We start from the raw sequence: 20,099 nt of genomic DNA on the forward strand, positions 1-20,099 counted from the left end.
CATTTACTCGTCCATCCAATTCTTATTCATTCTTAGTTTAGTTATTATTCCATTCGAATTTCTTATTTGTTTATTCTGCCACCCAATTCTTATCCATTATTAGTTCAATTATTACTCCATTCGAATTTCTCGCTCATTTACTCGTCCATCCAATTCTTATTCATTATTCATTTACTTCTTATTTCATTCGAATTCCTCGCTCATTTACTCGTTTATCCAATTCTTATCCGTTATTCGTTTACTTCTTATTCCATTCGAGTTTTTTATTCGTTTACTCACTTATCCAATTCTTATCCATTTTTAGTTTAGTTATTATTCCATTCGAATTTCTTATTTGTTTATTCTGCCACCCAATTCTTATCCATTATTAGTTCAATTATTACTCCATTCGAATTTCTCGCTCATTTACTCGTCCATCCAATTCTTATTCATTATTCATTTACTTCTTATTTCATTCGAATTCCTCGCTCATTTACTCGTTTATCCAATTCTTATCCGTTATTCGTTTACTTCTTATTCCATTCGAGTTTTTTATTCGTTTACTCACTTATCCAATTCTTATCCATTTTTAGTTTAGTTATTATTCCATTCGAATTTCTTATTTGTTTATTCTGCCACCCAATTCTTATCCATTATTAGTTCAATTATTACTCCATTCGAATTTCTCGCTCATTTACTCGCCCATCCAATTCTTATCCATTATTAGTTTAATTATTATTCCATTCGAATTTCTTATTCATTTACTCGTCCATCCAATTCTTATCCATTATTAGTTTAATTATTATTCCATTCGAATTTCTTATTCATTTACTCGTCCATCCAATTCTTATCCATTATTAGTTTAATTATTACTCCATTCGAATTTCTTATTCATTTACTCGTCCATCCAATTCTTATCCATTCTTAGTTTAGTTATTATTCCATTCGAATTTCTTATTCGTTTATTTCTTCTTTCGTCCATCTCCTCGTTCATAAGTTCCTCATTCGTTGATACATTACAGGTTCTGGGATATATCTCAGATAAGAACACCCGATTGAAATGTCTAGTCAAATACAGCAGTGTAAAAAGAGCCATTCATGAGACCTAACATAACATGAGATCATCGATAGCCTCTTCAACTCCCATCGAGGGATTTTTCCTCTACGCTGCGCTGTTACAGTTACAGTTACAGTTAATCTTACCCCCATAAGATTTCTGATAAGATATTCGAGGAAAGAATGATATTCGAATCAAATATAAATAATATTCATAATAATAAAAAAAAAAAATGAGTTCTCGCCTTTTCTCTACGCATCTAAAAATGTCAGATCGCGAGATAGAAAGCTTTCAAATAATCTCTCGTTATTCGTTAAATTTATTTATTTATTATAAATTTAATTCTATCTTACCTAGTATTTTTCTATCAACTTCGATTTGTTATTACAAATATAAACATTCAATTTTCAATCTTTCACGATGGAGCATAGTTTTTCGTCGTTAGAAAATTTTCTAAATTCCAGCCAAATAAAAAAGAATTCGTCTCGATATTATGTTCAAAAATATTCCTAAAACTTTAATAGCTCATTACTTGCTTAAAACGAAGAGGAAATGGAAATATAAAAAATCGCAGCAGGAATAATAATCTGACTGATCAGAAACAATTTACACTATTACGTCGTGTCGTAGTTAAAGAAGAAAATTTTTTTTCGAAAATCAAAACGTGACTCTAACTCGATGGTCTACCACCCTCACTGATAATCTGAAAATCTGATCAAACACCGGACCTGTTAACTGTTTGAACATGTCCCAAGTGTCCAAAGGTGCTTATCCTAAAACATTTGTCAAGTGAACAAGTGCTGTCAGGAACAGCGTACGTTCACGGAGCGCCGCTATCTAGTCGATGCGTTTGATTGCACCTGTATCCGACGTATCCGATAATGATTATGCCCACACTGTCGATGACTCGCGATAATTTGCCCCGAAATCCCTTAATTATGTGATCGATTTACATAACACGCGGTGGCCTCCTACGCAGGGCCGTGCCTAGAGTCGCCCGGGCCCCACGTACGCAAATGAAATTCGAGGGAAGAAATATCACGATTTTGAAATTTCTCTGAACTCGTATCGTTTAGCTTGGGATGAAGAAAAGATATAAAATGAAAATACAAAATCAATATCAAATTATTTGAAGAAATGAAAAATATTGGTTTTCTAATTTTCACAATAGCAACTAGTAACAAAGCAACGGATAATATTTAGTAACATTTTGTCCTCGCAACGAAGAGCTTTTAAAATATCCATTTCTACGCGCAACGTTACCGATGCGTTAAATTTGTCCCGAAAAAGTACTTTTCACCAGGTTGAAAACGAAAAATGAACGATCTTCTTCGCTGTTGTTCATTCCCTAACGTTGGAAACAATCTTAAAATTATTCCCTAAAATTAGTCCCGAGAAGTGGTTATAATTTTCTTTTCCACTATAAAATTCAACTTTTCGAAAACAGCGACTACATTCAAAATCTTACTCGGTATATCAAACTGTTCCATTTCCACTCTTCAGTTCATCAACATTTACGTCTGTACTGTAAATTCCCTCGATATAAGTTGCGCAGCACACGGACGCTTCTTCGCTGCAATTACGTGCGGGCTGTGCGCACCGTTATTAGCCAGCGTTTTTCTCGTAAATGGTACATATTAGGGAAAAAATGAAAGAGGGGAAAGTTTTACAGTTTTATCTGAACAATCAAGTAACGTACATCATTTTTTCAAATTCGCAATATTTTTCAAAGAACAGAGGTGTCCTCCGATTTTCTCTTAATAGAATAGCATCGACACGTAATATTCGAAATAATTCTTTCGTTATGCAGCTTGCACGACCTCGACGGTCATTCTATTTGCACGTGCGCTTTCATACGCCATGAAAAAATATACAGCGTTCTATCAAAAAAAAATCGAAGGCAGCCTTTGCTCTTCGAAAACTATTGCAAATACGAAAAAATGATATTCGCTGTTGTATTGGTCGCGGAAAACCGTAAAAATTTTCCTCCTTTCTGACAGCTCTGTGCACTTGTACCAATCGGACTGGTCAATCGGAAATCGGCGCGGGACTACAGCGCGCTATACGCGTGCAAATGCCATAGTCGAAATTTGCAGTACGATTTTACTCATTCGTATCTCTGTTGTGCAACTATGCAGTTTCATGTAAATCGGACATCCTTTGACGTCATCCTCGCCCGACGATCTCCCAAAAGTCGAAGTCTTCGTTGAAAAGCAAAGACACGTCAGGTTGTCCGGAAACTTTCGTTCGTTTCGTAAGGAAACAACAACGTTTTTTCTTTCGCGTTGTTCTACTGCCGATATTTTTATTTCTACTTCTAATGGGTCGTACACGATTCAATAAAATAACGAGAAACAAAAAATGTTGTGCATCTGTCACTTGCTCGCAAAACGAAACACACTTTTGAGACAACCTAATACATACAAATCAAAAAGTCAAATACTTTTTCAATATTTCAGAGTAAATTTCGAGACTTCATTTCCAATTTACTTGGAAACAAACGCACGCTGGAAGCGTACAACACATTTATGTCACATTACGTTTAATCGTTGTCCTAAAAATTATATTTTCTACTTCGTTAAGGGGTGGGGTGGGGGGTTAGGTTAATTCGTAGAAAAATAAGGCATGTTTTTGTGAATTATTTGTGACGACAGAGTTAAAATCTCTTTATTAGAACCAATAGTACAATAAAGTATGACATTCGAAGAATATTGTATAAAATTTTCACGGAGAAATATTGAAAAATACGGCAATGGCAGTAATTATTCGGACGTGTCTCGGAAAATTGCGGTGCCCCTGATAACTTGGCGCTGGATCGTCTGAAATCAAAAAATCACAGTTCATTCGTTAGGTAACAGTTTTCCCCAGGTAACGCTGGCAGGGTTTTTCGAAATTTCAATTTGTCACTTTTTTGGAACACTTTAAAGGGATAAATTGCCCGATTTTGCGAAAATTTGCGGTTAATTTTCCCTTCAAAGTGTTCCAAAAAAGCGAAAAATTGAAATTTCGAAAAACCCTCGCAGCGTTACCTGGGGAAAACTGTTACCTAACGAATGAACTTTGATTTTTTGATTTCAGACGATCCAGCACCAAGTTATCAGGGGCACCGCAATTCTACCCTTTTTCCGAGACACGAATAATTGCTGCCATTGCCGTATTTTTCAATATTTCTCCGTGAAAATTTTATACAATATTCTTCTAATGTCATACTTTGATGTACTATTGGTCTTAATAAAGAGATTTTAACTCTGTCGTCACAAATAATTCACAAAAACATGCCTTATTTTTCTACGAATTAACCTTTTACCCCCCCCCCCCTTAAAGAACAGAACCAAAAAAAAAAAGCAAAATACACGCGAAGCGAACCAGGCATTCGTTTCGCTGTGCAAAAATGTGAAGAAAAATCGATGCAGCGCGACGCTAGAATCGCGTTATCTCTAGAGGACTATGCGCGCGGAGTATCTGTGACGGTATCAAAGCGGATTAGTGGAACATGCGACCAAGATAGGAACATGGTCCTGTCGATGTAACGGCATTAAACGTACGTACGTCGAACGTGTATGGGATCACTGATTCCGTAAATTTTCCGGCGATATTTTTCGCGATGATATTTCTTCGTCACGGCGATATTTCTGCGCAGCAAACTGGCAAATTCGCGGCGACAGTAAAAATTCACCGGGATTTTTTTTCCAAGTGTTCGAACGTTCAAACGAACTAGGTCAATGAATATTGCACGATGGATGAAAGCAAACGTTCGTTTTACAAAATATTAAATTTAAACAAAATACGTATGTGAAAGTGTAGTTGAAATATGGTTGGGAAAATGGGTCGATTAATATTCTTCGATCGACGAGAATCACACGGTCGTCCGTTGCACGTCACAGCGTGTCGATCTTTGTAGAGAAACCATGCAACCTAAGTTTTAATCAAAATATGCAAATAATGCACCGTATACCGGGCGGAACATGGGAAATGGGAAATCAGCTTAGTGCGACACAGTGTTAAAATTATGACGAGCCACGTGGAAGCTTAGGATTTTTTTTTTTTACACACGAGCAAACCGTTGTTCGAATTTTCCCACGGTCTCGTTTTCTTACACGGAAAACCGGCGACGATAGGCTTGTCGTGCAAGTTGCAGCACGAGTTTCCATAGATCGTCGATCAGCGGGACTAACGATAGAACAGATAGGGCACGAACGTGGTTAACGAAAATTCCAGCGAACACCAGGACTGCTAATTTGCTACACTTGTCCTCCTTTTTGCAGTCGAACGCTAAATTTACCCGTGATCCTCTTTATGAACTTGTCAATTTCAAAAATAAAACGGGAGGTCGACGTACGAAGAAAACGACGTAATTTAGATGCGCACTGCGTGACAAATAGTCGTTTCTTAATGTCGAATCTCAACGTCCAGTTGAAATATTAAACGCTAACTCGCTAATTCCGCTTATTGTAATCCGAGCAACGTTTCTTTCTTTCTTTTTTTTTTTTTTTGTGTGTGTGTGCAATCTGATAAGGTGAACAAGATAAAAAACGAAATTGCAACTGTTTTTTTTTTGTGTGTGTATTAAATGTAGGGTCCAAAGGATTCTGTTATCCCTGAAATTTTTATGAAAAGAATCCTTAAATTTTTAGTTTAAATAGAAAGACAGTGATCACTAAATGTTGATGAATTTTTTGGAAAAGTGAATTTTTTTTATATCTGCAGGCTGATAAGGTGAAAAAGATAAAAAACGAAATTGCAATTTTTTTTTGTGTATTAAATGCAGGGTCCAAAGGTTTCTGTTATCCCTGAAATTTTTATCAAAAGAATCCTTAAATTTTTCGTTTAAATAGAAAGACAGTGATCACTAAATGTTGATGAATTTTTTGGAAAAGTGAATAATTTTTTTTTTGTATCTGCAGGCTGATAAGGTGAAAAAGATGAAAAACGAAATTGCAATTGTTATTTTTGTGTATTAAATGCAGGGTCCAAAGGATTCTGTTATCCCTGAAATTTTTATGAAAAGAATCCTTAAATTTTTAGTTTAAATAGAAAGACAGTGATCACTAAATGTTGATGAATTTTTTGGAAAAGTGAATTTTTTTTGTATCTGCAGGCTGATAAGGTGAAAAAGATAAAAAACGAAATTGCAATTGTTTTTTTTGTGTATTAAATGCAGGGTCCAAAGATTTCTGTTATCCCTGAAATTTTTATCAAAAGAATCCTTAAATTTTTAGTTTAAATAGAAAGACAGTGATCACTAAATGTTGATAAATTTTTTGGAAAAGTGAATTTTTTTTACATCTGCAGGCTGATAAGGTGAAAAAGATAAAAAACGAAATTGCAATTGTCTTTTTTGTGTATTAAATGCAGGGTCCAAAGGATTCTGTTATCCTTGAAATTTTTATGAAAAGAATCCTTAAATTTTTAGTTTAAATAGAAAGACAGTGATCACTAAATGTTGATGGATTTTTTGGGAAAGTGAATAATTAAAAAGAAAGAATCTGTCGTCATTTTTTGTTAACATTGCCGATGACAAGGTGCAGACGAGAAGACCTCGCACGCAGGTCATCGAGAGTTATTTCTTAAGCTACTTCATCCGGATGATTATCAGCAATGTTAATACAAAATTGGTGATACTCGAAAGTGTCGAAAAATAAATTTCGTCGTGGATAATGGTTATCGACAACCAAACAATATTCTGCTATACGTAATGGGTATCCATAACCAAGAAAAAGAAAACATTCCGTTGTGAATAGTGGTTGTTGGTGTGCAAAAAGAATGCTGTCAAAAAAATGATTATTGGTGATGAAAAGAAATTCTGTCACAGATAATGACTATTGGTGATGGAGAGAAATTCTGTCATAGATAATGATTATTGGTGATGGAAAGAAATTCTGTCATAGATAATGATTATTGGTGACTAAATCTGTCAAAAAAAATGAGAATTGGTGATGAAAAAAAATTCTGTCACGAATAATGGTTATTGATGACCAAGAAAAAATTTTGCCATGAATTATGGTTATCGACAACTAAACAATATTCTCCTATACGTAATGGTTATCCATAACCAAAAAAACGAAAACATTCCATTGTGAATAATGATTATTGGTGTGCAAAAAAAATTCTGCCAAAAAAATGAGTACTGATGATGAAAAAAAATTCTGTCACAGATAATGACTATTGGTGATGAAAAGAAATTCTGTCATAGATAATGATTATTGGTGATGAAAAAAAATTCTGTCACGAATAATGATTATTGGTGACTAAATAGAATTCTGTCAAAAAAAATGAGAATTGGTGATGAAAAAAAATTCTGTCACGAATAATGGTTATTGATGACCAAGAAAAAATTTTGCCATGAATTATGGTTATCGACAACTAAACAATATTCTCCTATACGTAATGGTTATCCATAACCAAAAAAAGAAAACATTCCGTTGCGAATAACGGTTATTGATGACTAAACAGAATTCTGTCGAAAAAAATTAGAATTGGTGATGAAAAAAAATTCTGTCACTAATAATGGTTATTGATGACCAAGGAAAACTTTTGTCATGGATTATGGTTATGGATGACCAAACAAAAATTCTCGTGGTTACATCATGGTTACGGGCAACTAGTAAAAAAAATATTTCTCGTCGATAATGGTTATCGGGAACCAAAAAAAATTCTCTCACATAGAATGGTTATTAGTAACCAAAAAAAATTCTCTCAATAATGTAATGGTTACCGGTAACCAAAAAGAAAATTATCGGTAACCAAAATCAGTTAATCTTATTTGTTAATTCCTACACTGCAACTTCTTGTCACGTTAATTATAACCGTTAGGGTGCCTGATTAAGTGGTTATTGGTGACGAAAAAGAATTCTGTCACAGATAACGGTTATTGGTGCTGAAACGAAATTCTGGTTACGATGGTCATTGATGGCCAAGGAAAAATCTCGTCATGTATAATGGTAATCTACGACCAAACAAAAATTCTCGTGCACCTAGTGGTTACGGACAATCAGGAAAAAAATGTTTCTCGTCGATAAAGGTTACCGGTAACCAAACAATATTCTCGTATACGTAGTGGTTATCCATAACCAAAAAAAAAAATACATTCCATTGCGAATAATGGTTATTGGTAACAAAAAAATTGTCTCACATAGAATGGTTAACCAAAGAAACAAATTCTCTCGCATGTAACGGTTACCGGTAACCAAAAAGAAAATTATCTTACTGATAATGTTTATCGGTAACGAAAATCAGTCAAACTTATCTACAGATTCCTATACTGCAACTTCTGGTCGCATCGATAATAACCGTTAAGGTGGCTGATTAAATATGAATACCAATCTTTTATCTTGATCGATCTTCCGTCGATAACGGAACAGATAGAATTCTGCAACGACGAGCATCCTCGCAATTTCACCATACGATTTGATAGAAGAAGTGACTCGTGGCGACAGAATTGGTAGAATTCGTACAACTCTGTCCGCGAGAGATCATTAGCCGCGTCATAATCGAATTACGTATGCACGGTACAACGATCGATCCTAATGGAATTGAGCTAAACTATACGTCGTGTCTGATTACTATTTCACAATGAAATTATACGCGAAACAATTATCGGCCGCACGACACGAATCCAGATTATCCAATTTTTATGCATTTTTAAGTGTTCTTCGCCCCACCAGCTATTTCACTCGGTGCACAGCAAACGTAACGTGCATAGGTTAGGTTAGGTACGCGTGTGGTCTATTATCTACGTCATAAATGCATATCGCACACGTATTTGGAAAGTTCCACAAACTTGCCTGTGAGTTTATCTAAAATAATAGTAGTGGTCAGTAATTAACAATAATCAATATGAAAAACCTGAACAGTCGAATATTCTTCGCCCCACCAGCTATTTCACTCGGTGCACAGCAAACGTAATGTGCATAGGTTAGGTTAGGTACGCGTGTGGTCTATTATCTACGTCAGAAATGCATATCGCACACGTATTTGGAAAGTTCCACAAACTTGCCTGTGAGTTTATCTAAAATAATAGTAATGGTCAGTAATTAACAATAATCAATATGAAATAACCTGAACTTGTTTCGTTTTGTAGGAAAATAATAATAATAGGCGTACATTTTTTCTTACTACGAAATGTACCATACGTCATTCGCTAAAATAACATAAGAAAGAAAAAATGTGTATTATTTCCTTGCAAAACGAAAGGAACTTTCGGGACAGCCTAATATAATATTATTATTTTTTATTTATTAGCAGCAATTAATCTACATTTTCAGTTTTACCTGAAACGACAGACGAACAAGGGCGATATCAATATTTTACAAATGGCAAGTGTAAAATGTTGAAATAGAGGGAATTGACGCAGTCCTCGTCGCCAGTTTCGAATCAAATTGCGTCGACGTTAATTTCCAGCTTCTCTCTAGAAAGCCAGGTCATCGAATCGTAGGGTTTCGTCTTTTGTCTTTCGTCGCGCCGACTCTCTACGCTTGTTTCGATGAATAGCTCGCTAATTTCCATGAATATTTATCGTCGTTGTCGTTGGCTTAGTTTCCACGCGCTTGTTGCCCCACGTCGATATTCATATTTTGCACCCGGTATTTGCAAAAGCATTTGCAGCGCGTGGTTGAATTCAACACGCCGCGCCATTGCTTTACGCCGAAGCAAACGCGTGTCAACGCGTGTAAAGTTTAGTGTGTTGCACTTGTTTGCAGTAAGACTGTTGTAGTTCAAAAAATCGCGCCACCACTTTGTGATTGTTTTCCGCCACGTCGAAGCGTCAGTTTTCTGTCGCAAGACGCGCACGTTCCAAAGAATCGAATAGAAAACGTTCTGAGAAAGATTATAATGAACATATATCGTGACTCTTAACGTTGCTTGGATTATCTCTTACAAGATACTTGGAATAGTAAAATAGTACAGACATACCTGCGTATAATATGAATTAAACATTTCTTTACGCTTCTCTTTCGCATACAACTTTGTTCGATATATCAAACATGTAAAGTAACTCGATTTTCTTTTCTCTCTCCTCTATCGGTACTTTAAACAGCAAAATATCAATTCTTCCTCGCGATTTCGATACCTTTTGTCTATCAACGATCATCTCTAACCTTACCGATACATGTCGATTTACCTGTTATAGATAACAAGCGACTTGAAACAAATACGAAACAACGACGCTACGAAAAGAGCGCAAATCTTCCACACACGATACTAATTTACTAGACACGCTTCGAAACTCGAGTGCTTGCGACTCTGTGCAAGTCTTTGCAAAAAGATTCTAACCTTACTGATTCCTCAGACATATCGATTTTTACCGACCATAGGTAACTGTATTTTTCGCTAACTACTCTTATCGTAGTCGCTGGCACCTTGAAACGTAGCTTTAAACTTATAAAAAAAAAGAAAAAGAAGAGGAGAAAACAATTGAAAAAGAAGAAAATAAAAGGAAAAAGAAGAAAAACTACATACATATATAGTATCCTAAGTGCGCGATTACGTACTTGGTCGAGACGTGGTTGAAAAGCAACAAGGGTGTAGCGAGGTCAAGATGCGTACGCGAATCGCGTGGCCAGCCGCTTCTGGCCGCAGGCTGCGGGGGTGGAGGATAGTCGGCCGAGGAGATGAGTGGAGGGTTGGACGAGGAGGGCTACTTGACGAGGAACTCATTCATCAGCCGACAGCGTTCGGTGATTCATGTGACACACGCGAACCGTGTGTGTATGCTATACTGTATGGTCTCTCTTGCCATGACACGACGCGACGCTGGTCGATGCCACAAGAACGCGTCTGATTTCGTTAACTTACGAGTTGAAATGATGCATGTTAGTGATGGCGGTACATTTGAATAATTAATACATAAGCATAAAAGTATAAAGAAAACTTAGAACGCAACACTGTCATAGAAAACGCTCGAAAGAATGTCTTGAAAATATTACGCAGAATTAACACTATAAGAGAATTTCCATGTTCGTGTGATAAGAATTTACGCGATTGTCCATACGATTTATGCGACTACAGTTTCTTTCAGAACAGAAGATTACGTCGGATATCGTCTCTCCCTTGCTCAATGTTGGAAGATTTAAACTATTAACAATACTAATGGCGGCCAGTCTTGAAAATTTGTATTCAACATCCTATACTTTTTACATTACAGCTATTATTGCGAAGATTTGTCAAAATATGTATATTGAGTTGGTAACTAAGTAATTGCGGATTTTGTCATTGCCGGGACTTATCGACACAAAATCTAAACAGCGCGATCACGCTGTTTGGCACTCAAACAGTGTATTGTTGACTCGTCTGATATCAACTGAAAATTTCGTTCGACAGTTTCGATATTCAGAAGTTAAGCGTCGTGATACCGCAGCGCATAATACACGGTGTCATTAAACATATTTAATATTCATATTTAACATACTTAATTAATATTCGATATTTGAATGGAAAAGCATCGACGTTCGAAATATCGTTAGCGTTTCGCTCGTCGCTGATGCGCGCGAACGTCGCGCCCCAAATCAACGCAGCTCGATCGATCTTCCCCGTAATAATTACACCGCTATTTATCGACGCTTACCCATCTTGTCGTGTGTACAGCGTATACACACGAGCCTCGTGCGCTCGTTACACACTCGTCGATACCATGGTCAGGTTACTTACCTCGGCCACGCTAGTTCGTGACACGGCCAGACGAAAGTTTGGCGCAAGTTTCACGATAGTTTCAACTGGTTGCCGCGCATCTGTCACGAGATTGACGCGCTCGCCTGGATTTCTTGGTAGGTTCGCTGGTTCGTTTACCTCGCGTCGCTGCGTCCAATGATTTGTGGACTGCGGATGTTTATGCGGATGCATAGTTGCGCGAGGAAAATTGGTTAACGAAATCGCTGCGAGTTGCGAAAGCGGACAAAGGAAGGTTTTAATTAGCAGTAGACTGCGGATGTTTACGCGAGTTCTTTCTTTCTTCCAGCGAATGTAGTTGATTTGTTGTCTCGCGCGGTATATGTTGCAATGAGCACGAGACAGTTCGAGGAATTTATTTGCAATTTCTTTATTTCCACGCTTGGAAATAATATTGGAACAGCCGTGCTTCACGCGCGTTTCAATTACAAACGATAAAGATTGCTTTGCGAGGCAACGTTAATTGTTCTCGTTTCAATTATCCTGGAATAACAAATGCGTGGAATTGTGTTGTAGGTTAGGTATCGCGAGGAAATGCGGATTTCTGACACGGTTGATATAGCAGAACGAGAAATTATTTCGGGAAACGTAAAGAAATTAAATCCTATTCTAATTTTTATTCTAATTCTAAATTATTAAATTCTAAAGAATTCTGTTTTATTTGGCCGTAGAAATAATTCTCTGTGAGATCGTTTTTTTTTTTATTCGATTAATTATTCCGGAATATGTTCGAGAAGCAAATAACGCGATACGTCACTCAAATAATGTTTCAACATTTCGATGTTTTAAATGTGTCATCGATATTTGCAATTCGTAAGAAGATAATTTAATACGAATCACGTGAAAACCGTAATTAATCTTTGGAATTGTTGGGTGTACTGCACATTAGCTACACGTCTGGTATTTTTATTGATATTACGCTCAATAACATAAATCACATTATTATCTTTAACAAAGGAAACAGTTTCGCTTGATACTTAAACAATTCTTCAATTTTTCCTGTCCTATGTCATACTTTTTTTATGCCCGACAGATACACACTCGTCCAACGTGCTTTCTCGTAGCGCGTGTGAATCATCGATGATTCACGCCGATTTTATCGAGAGCAATTTTTTCGAGAAATAAGTTGGCGTTGACACGTGAGGCGTTGTCAGCACGAAAGAGAAAAGCAAATGCGACGATCTTAATACGATATTGCATTCACGAAATCAGTGTCTCGTAATCTGTCTAAAATAATAATTGCATACACATAATTTATTGCGCGCTATAGCCATCACGTACCACTGCAATTAATTCGAAACTCAGCAGATCGTTCGATCGTATATTTCTAGCACAGTAATTTCATCGGATTTTATCTACGGAGCTCTCAATGCTTCGAAAAATTACGATTTCTGACCGGATAATTTCGAAGCACAGTAAAATAAGAAATAAAGTAACGAAGCTTCAAAGTGAGGTTAGAAAATTGTCGTGTAGAATTGTAAGAGGTGGCGAAATATTATTGGAACGGCGATTAAGCTGAAAAGCGTTTATTGGATCGGTCTGTAAATTAAAAAGCTTAGGCATGTAATGATTAGAAAGGAGAAAACGCGTGTGAAAGATCGCACGATAAAGTGCAAGTCGCGGCACGAAAATACGAAAACGACCGAGCACCTATATATGTGTTTAGGTATATGTACTGGCTGGTTCGACAGCAAAACATCGATATCAGCGTGGATACGTGGTTTTCTTCCAAGCGATAGACGATTGCGATCGATTCGTTTTAATAATAGAAAATTGCCAAGAGGGGCAAGAAAGTGCGGTATTGCATAATGAATGGCATGAAAAGAGGGTGAATTCAATGCGTTCGTGTGCTGACACCGTGTGATTCGTAGAATTGCACTACGCCTTCTTGCACAAACGAATAGCACGTTGAGTAATTTAATACGCGATACGTTTAGATATATTTCGTATCTGCAAATTAACACATTTACACTTGCTCTGTGTACACGTGTACGTCTATCGTAGTAGGTAAGGAGCTTAATTGCATTGTACGGAGTTTAAAACACATTTCTAGATTAATATTTTCACCTGCTCGTGGAAGTTTTAAGAAAATGAAATTTTATTTCTACAAAATGTATATAATAGGAAATGTCGAACAGAGGAGATAATACACTAAATGAAGAAATTATACGCTATTACTATTGTAGATGTGCATGTACATGGAGTTGTCGAGAGGTAAGCGTTAAATAAAGAATAAAATAAAAAAATGTATATATATATATTTCATTCAGAATATTATTTCATCTGCACGATATTTCCTATTATATACATTTTTATATATACATTTATAATGTATAATGTATATAATTATAATAAATAATAATAAATAATATACATTACATAAACACAGAGAGTTATTAGTCGAGTCTTCGACGTTCATGAAATTTTATTTAAATTTATGCACATATAGAATATGCATATAGAATCGCCAGAAGAATGGAATTGCAAACGAAGAAATTGTCATAGAAAATATAAAAAACACGTATATGTAAATCTTCTCGAAAAAAATACCACTACGTGTGGCTAATTGGAATTAAAAAAGTAATTCTAATGTTACTACACTTGTATACATAATACGTACACTCGTATACTTGGAAGAATTATTTTATGCGCGTTATGATGCATATCTATAATATGATACATTCGTGTTTTATGATCTTGATACGCATAAACGTTTTAAATTATATTAAATTCTTTGGAAATTACATGTTTTCACAATTCAAAGATATACTCTGCAAACAATTTGTTTTACCAACAATTCGTTCGAGTAATGTTTTACCGCACAAATAAGTTTTAAAAAGAAGGGGAAAAATACGGTACATAGCAAGCGACTCCATTTCTCCTCGGCGTCATAGTCAGTCTATTATGTCCACAATCCACGTCCAACCGTACCGTATCTCTTTCCTCGATCTCCACATTTCTCTCTTACTCGAGGCTTTTGTCCGGCACAATAGGGGGCGAATAAAAAATAGGAAAAATTATCAGCAATTCACAATACCCTTGGAACACTTGTTCCTTGAACAGCAGGGACACGAAATGTAAAGATATTCATTTGCAGCCCTTAGAAATTCAGTGGAAATCACAAATTTAAACAGAATTCTGTCCCAATGACCATAGTGTATAAATTATTTATATTGTGGTACATATAGTGATATATTATGCTGTATTTAATATATAAATATGCCTGTAATTGAATATATAGATTGAAATTAAATATTATATAATAGTACGTTGTATAATATAAATATATATATGTTTGTATAATATATTATATTATCATATATACATCATATACCATTATACGTATATGTGTATAAATTATTTATATTGTGATACATATAGTAACATATTATGCTATATGTAACATTATATATTTAATGTATAATTATGCGTGTAATTAAATATATAAATTAAAATTAAATATTATATAATGGTACGTTGTATAATATAATATAATTATATATATAATAACAGTATAAATATATAATATAAATGTAGAATAAAACAAAAATACTAGTAATATATAATATTATATACGTTATTTGTATAACATAATATTGCATTATTATTAATATGTCATATTACAATATGCGTAGCAGCTAGGTAAAAAGTAGACGACTAATCTAAAGTAGAATACGTGAACCGTTTATCACGAAAGTGGGGTAACTTCATTTTTCGAAAAAATTCAATTCCACTTTGTTTCGGCTTTTATCGAAAAGGAAATTATAGTTTGCTATGAAATTAGTATCGAAATTTTAGTTACACCTAGGAATCTTTCTACAAGATCCACTTTTACAACGATCTTTTAGCACGTATTATTAACTTTTACACGATTTGTTTAACACGTCTTGGTTAAAGTTATGCGACTCTTTTTTTACCACGTTTTATTCATATTTGCACAGTTTTCTTAGCACGTTTTACTTACCTTTAAACGATATTTTTCACACGTTTCATTTATTTTTATCCTCGGACCGAAGAAACCGACGAACCTTCCAAGAACCGCTTCATCAAGACACAAATTCTACTTTGTTATCGCTGTTACAAACAACCGACTGTTTTAGAGTCGCGGTAAGAGCATACAGCATCTGAAGGATGCTGTTCATTTGTTTAACGATCGTCAGATCGTACAACTGAGATCTTGAGCGAACAAAGAATCACTTGATTCGATGCAAAGAGAATCGAGATTATATCGTTTTACATTTCTTCATTCTGTTTAAAGAAACAACGAAAGGTGTTGTTCGTTCGTCCAATAAGCCGCAGATTGAACATTCACCAACAGTCAGAACTTGATCGTGTAAAGAGAATTTAATTTGGCTCGAGCAGAATTGAAATTATATCGTTTCAAATTTCCTCAATTTGTACAAGAACGCAACTGTTAAGGTATAGAAAGGATTCGGAAATACAAATAGTTTACTTTATTTCACACACAACAGCTATACATATATATTACACTCTGAAGATCTCGATAACCTTCTTGCACGCACGCTTGTTGTCCTTCTAGAAGCTTCTAACATCTGGCAACAGTCTTTTGTCTCAACTAAGACCTGGACGCCCCCTAACGCTTACACACACATTCACATGTACAGTGTAAATGTATCATCTACCCAACAACAACGAAATACACGTCGTCGCAACTGATACAGAACGATCGGGCGGCACATATTTTGAGTGACGAAAATCGTATTCGTTGCAATACCAATGGACATCGACGACGAGTAAAATGCGGATTTTTCAGAAAATGATATTTTTTCATTTTCCTTTAACGAATGAAACGCAAGTTTTATGCTTTTTCGCAAATCAATTGTTTCAATTGTGTAAAAGCAATGTCAGGTGTATGTGCGTGAAGTTGGTCAGTGTAAATTTGTCTGGCGATCGAAGATGCGAAATTATTTTGTTTGTTATAAAAGCGGAGCAATTCCATTTATCCTATTGGTTGACCAGCGAAGTTTTGTCGTTTTTTCAATGGCGTGGAAGGTTGTTCATTTGTTCCATGGAACTTACGCGTGTCATCCAGAGATCAACGATTGTACAAATTGTTTTATTAACGCTTTACTGACCGATAGCCTATTAATCGGCTTTCTATTGCCGACGCTTGTCGACCGATAGCCTATTAATCGACTTTTTATCACCAACAATCTTCCTCATTATTTGAGCAGTAATTTGTTATTTAGTGCTAAGGTACCTTGCTCAATTGCGTCAGTTGCGTTGCTTTGTAAGCTCCCACAGTTTTATACCAATTTGAAAAATTTATCGTTCGCGATGGACGAAAAGAATGGCATTGGAGAGTCTAAACCGAAACAGAGCCGGCGCGAGGGAGAATCTGCGCCTGAGATGCCGGTCGGACGTGCGTATGCTGTTGAATCGCTATTGGTCGGTAAAGTGTTAATATTTTCATTGGTATTTTTACGAAATATTTGCGTTGCTGTCGAAGGTATCGTTTCTCAGGAGCGAAAATTCTACTTTTATCGTTAGTAATTATTAGTCAATTGCTTCGACCAGCGAAAGTGAAATTGTTTATCGGCGGATAACTTCCGGTTAACGTCAGTGATATAAATTATTAATAAATAGACAGATAATGATTCTATATTTCCAATTAGTTCTGAGATTGTCGCTATTTTATAAATAAGTGGGTAAAAATAGATAAAAGAAGAATCTCAGAATCGGAAGACGATAACGATTTTTAGATAAAGAAAACAGACGTTTATATAAAGCGGAAAGGAAGAGAACTATACGCTGAAATTCGTCATTATCCGATGAGTATTTTAAAGTGACACTAAGTTGAGCTCTACGATACGGAATAACAACGAGCAGAATATCTGAAAAATAAGGAAACTGTCGTTTACAATTTTCGTAATTGATCAAAATGCTTTTTGCTTCCTTGTTGTATTACGAAAATTGCCTGATAAATTTCGAAAGTCTATAAAACACAAGTCTGCAAAACTTCTAACGTTTGTTAAAGACACGTGGTAAGTTGCAGAAAATAAGGAAACTATTAGGTTGGCAACTATGTCAATACCATCTAATGATAAAATCCGCAATCACTTAGTTACCAACCCAACAAATACAATTACTTGTCTTTTCTCAGTTTTGACATTAACATTACCAAATGGCCGGTTTCAATGTTTAATGTTAAATTGTACATTTAGTGTTATTTTTTTTATTCGTCTAATTTTATGTAAGTTCTTATGTTATCCGATTAATCAATTTCTCAATATTTATTAATATATGAGATTACTATTTATCGCGTCACATTGATAAGGCAAAGCAATAGCTCATTCAGCTTCAGTAAACAGATCGTAGGACACTTCCACGCTTTGGTATGGTAAACGATACAAAATTATTTCCATTCCAAGTAAATAGAAGCACAGAAAATTCATTATATTGTTCCTCTTCTATTATACAATTCCATTATTACTGTTCGTTATATTATTCCTCTTGTTATCGCCAGGAAATAGGAATTTTAAAATAAAATTATAAAATCAGCCATGGAAGTTTAAAAAAAAAATAAAAAACACAAAGAATCGAATAGAACCGAGTAAAATTGCCTTTCCACCGTACGTGCTCCTCTGTACGCGACTAATTTACCTACAACGACGACAACCTTACCGCTCGTTTATCGATTCTTCGACAGATGAATCATTTCTGTTGCACCGCGTCTGCTGCCCCCGGTTCCTATTTATTCCTCCACCGACGACCCGTCGTGGGCGGTTGGTAGGTGGAAAAAAGAAATGATCCGCAGTCTGTCGCCGGCTCACCGACCACCATCGTCGTGTATGGTAGCTTGGCTCGCCAGGCGAACACGTACAGCGAAACTGAAACACCACCTGTAGTTTTAGCGCCGTAAAGCTATAGTTAGCGAGCTCGCCCCCGAACCGAAGAGGGAAGCTTACCATAAATAAAAATAACTACCTTGCCGGCTCGCGTGTAGCAAACGGGCTTGTTTCACCACAATTGCGCTTCGTTTTCTATGGTTTTCGCCATTTGCACAGTCGGCTGTGGCTGACCCACGCGAACCTCGAGAGGCTACCGCGACGTCTAGAGAACCCGGTTCGGTGTTTCGCAACGTGTTCGAGCGTCGTTTCTCTAATTCTCAGCAACGAGAATCGGAAAAGCGTTTAGGAAAAGATGTGTTGTGCGTTGGACTTGAAATAGTGTGAGATCGAACTCGACGAGTTTGCAGGTGGAATTGTTTTGTTGGAAATTTAGACAATTGAGTGTAAGATTGATATTCTGTTGTTTTGTTGTTTTTGTTTGTTTTGGGGGGGGGGTTGGGTTAAGCAGAAAGAGAGACCAGAGGTGTCGTGTTGAATTTCTTATTGGAAGGTGATTTCTCTACTTTGCCGGTTTAGTTTTCACGGGTTTTATTAGCCCTCGGTTGCCACGCTCGCTTCGCCGGGTCAATCTGACCCACTGTTCGATTTCCAAGCAGCTGCTGTTGAAAGGATAGCGGCGATATCGGATCAAAGGAAATTTGAGAATACGGTTCCAATATCCTGGGATATGTTTTGACAAAAATGAAAGTCTAAGGAAGGAAGTGACGTTGTTTCCGAGAAAGAAAGGGAAATATTTGAAACTGTAAGTTTCGAGGAAAATCATTTTTATGAGAAATTGTTGTAACTCTCTTGTGTTTCGACATTTCTCGCTACAATTTTCAGATTTAATGTTTTTTAAATGTGCAATTTTGAGGGGGAAAATAGTTTCTTAGTGCGCGTTCCTAAAAAGATGTTTATTTGACATGTTGAGGAAGAGCAGTTTTTGAATAAGATGGAAAAATCAGTTCATTACACACACAGGTGCAAACAATTTTTAGATTAAAATTTTTTAAACTGTAATAGTGATTTCTGTCAGTAAAATTTGCACAAAAGTAAAATGCACATTTGTGACACTTGGGTCATAATGACCCATCACTAACTTCACAGAGTTACCAGACGCAAACTGACAGGATTCTTAGCAGTGTAATCATCAGATATTATAAAAAAAAAATAATTCAATAATTCAAATTAACAGTAAATTGTACAATAGTGTCATTGCAAGCGTCACATCTTGAAGATGTTTCTTCCCAAAACAAAACTATGGGTCACTGTGACCCATAAAGGCAACTTTCAATAAAATAATACAAAAAAAAATATTAATTCAAATTAACAGTAGATTATGCAGTAGTGTCATTGCAAGCGTCACATCTTGAATATGTTTCTTCCCAAAACAAAACTATGGGTCACTATGACCCATAAAGGCAACTTTCAATAAAATAATACAAAAAAAAATATTAATTCAAATTAACAGTAGATTGTGCAGTAGTGTCATTGCAAGCGTCACATCTTGAATATGTTTCTTCCCAAAACAAAACTATGGGTCACTG

At 35.8% G+C, this 20,099-nt stretch overlaps 1 protein-coding gene across 5 annotated transcripts in view; it reads left to right on the top strand.

The window, feature by feature from the left end:
• LOC117212852 (phosphofurin acidic cluster sorting protein 2) overlaps window positions 1–20,099 on the top strand; it is a 193,301-nt gene that overhangs the window by 137,446 nt on the left and 35,756 nt on the right. The gene's annotated exons all lie outside the window — the stretch shown is intronic.

This window comes from Bombus bifarius, unplaced genomic scaffold (genome assembly GCF_011952205.1).
Source record: "Bombus bifarius isolate JDL3187 unplaced genomic scaffold, Bbif_JDL3187 scf7180000008401, whole genome shotgun sequence".
Lineage (NCBI taxonomy): Eukaryota > Metazoa > Arthropoda > Insecta > Hymenoptera > Apidae > Bombus > Bombus bifarius.